The sequence below is a fragment of the Lucilia cuprina genome, chromosome 3, assembly GCF_022045245.1.
Source record: "Lucilia cuprina isolate Lc7/37 chromosome 3, ASM2204524v1, whole genome shotgun sequence".
Classification (NCBI taxonomy): Eukaryota; Metazoa; Arthropoda; class Insecta; order Diptera; family Calliphoridae; genus Lucilia; species Lucilia cuprina.
The window spans coordinates 10,875,251-10,876,964 of record NC_060951.1 but is presented as its reverse complement, the minus strand read 5'-3'; positions in this window follow the sequence as shown (position 1 = coordinate 10,876,964).

Genomic DNA, 1,714 nt, shown 5'->3' with positions numbered 1-1,714 from the left:
GGCTGAGAAGAATATTATATAGGACTCCTTATCCGACAAGATATTTTATTTTCAGGACTGATGTTCGGAATTTGGACTAGATTATTCAGGGCGCTATTGCCACTTATGAGAACAGCTACTGGACTGATTATTTGCGGAATATTCGCCTTAATAATAGGACATTTAGTCAGGTGAGAAGTGGAGCCGGTATCTGCAAGAGAGCACCGATTGAGAATCTTGTTGTTTCTAATGGTACATTTCTCATGACGGATTTCAACAAGGCGGAATTGTTGGCTGACCGCTTCTCCGATATTCACAAGAGTGGATGTGACATGCGTGCATCCTCTTTTGGGGATATCATGAGGCGGGAAGTCTCAACACTACATTTCCGCAGCTGTAAAATTATGAAAACTATAATAACACAAAATATATTAGAAGATAAAAAACATATTAAACATTACCTTTTCTATCCGATCTTTCCGATTTTATTTATCCGCAAATTCAATTTGGCTTTTTTATACCCTTCACCTTCGTGAGAAGGGTATATATAAGTTTGTCATTCCGTTTGTAATTTCTATAATATAATTTTCCGACCCTATAAAGTATATATATTCTGGATCCTTATAGATAGCGGAGTCGATTAAGCCATATCCGTCTGTCTGTCCGTCTGTCTGTTGAAATCAGTTTTTAGAGGACCCCAGATATCTTCGAAATCCGAATCTTCAATAATTCTATTAGACATGCTTTCGAGAAGATCGCTTTTTAAAATCAGCAAAATCGGTCGGTAAATAACGGAGATATGAACAAAAATCCGAGACAACCTCTGAAAATTTCATCAAAAAATTGTTATAAAAGCAACAACAACACTGAATATAGAAAAAGATTTACATGTGTGTGTGTAGATGTTTTTGGTTTTATTCAGCTGTGTATTTTTTTGTTTTGTTTGGAATCCAAACATACAAAAAATACACAGCAAAAAAATATGATTTGCATTTTTTGTTAAAATAAAATAATATTCCCTTTTGTATTGCAAATATATTTTTTAATGAATAGAAAAAAGTATTTAAAACGTTTTCAATTATATGAGAGTAGATTGTGAGTTATTGTACAATAATTTTTATGCGAATAATGTAAGTTTGAAATTTAAAACTAACACAAATTTTTCCCAAGTGCTTTTAAAAACAATTTTTTTTACGATAAACAAAAACAAAATGTACGTCTCGTCAATGTTTACCAGCAATGAATCAGAGGTCGAAGTCGACCGGCTTCTAGTCGGAGCTTAGCCGCCGCCGAACTATATTTAGTTGCTTGAGCCGCCGCCGAAACATTCGGCTTAAATCGACTCAAATTTTTTTAATGTTTTTATTAACAAGACTGTAAGATCAATTATGTTTAAAATACACTATGGTGAAGGGTATATAAGATTCGGCACAGCCGAATATAGCACTCTTACTTGTTTAAATATAAATTTATTTTATTTTATATATTTTTATAAACGTCAACTAAAATCACCAACTTATTGGTTGTGAACATCGAATTTGGTTCCTCTAATCATCATTCAATTTTGAATAATGTTTCCATTGATAATTGGTTGCAGTGCTCAATATTTTTTACTCTCTACTATTTATCGGTTGCAACGACTAATATTTGATGTTCTGACGATTTAATTCTAAATTAAAATCGGCTTCATTTACTGAATTTACAAAAAAAATTAATAACCGATACAATTCAGTTC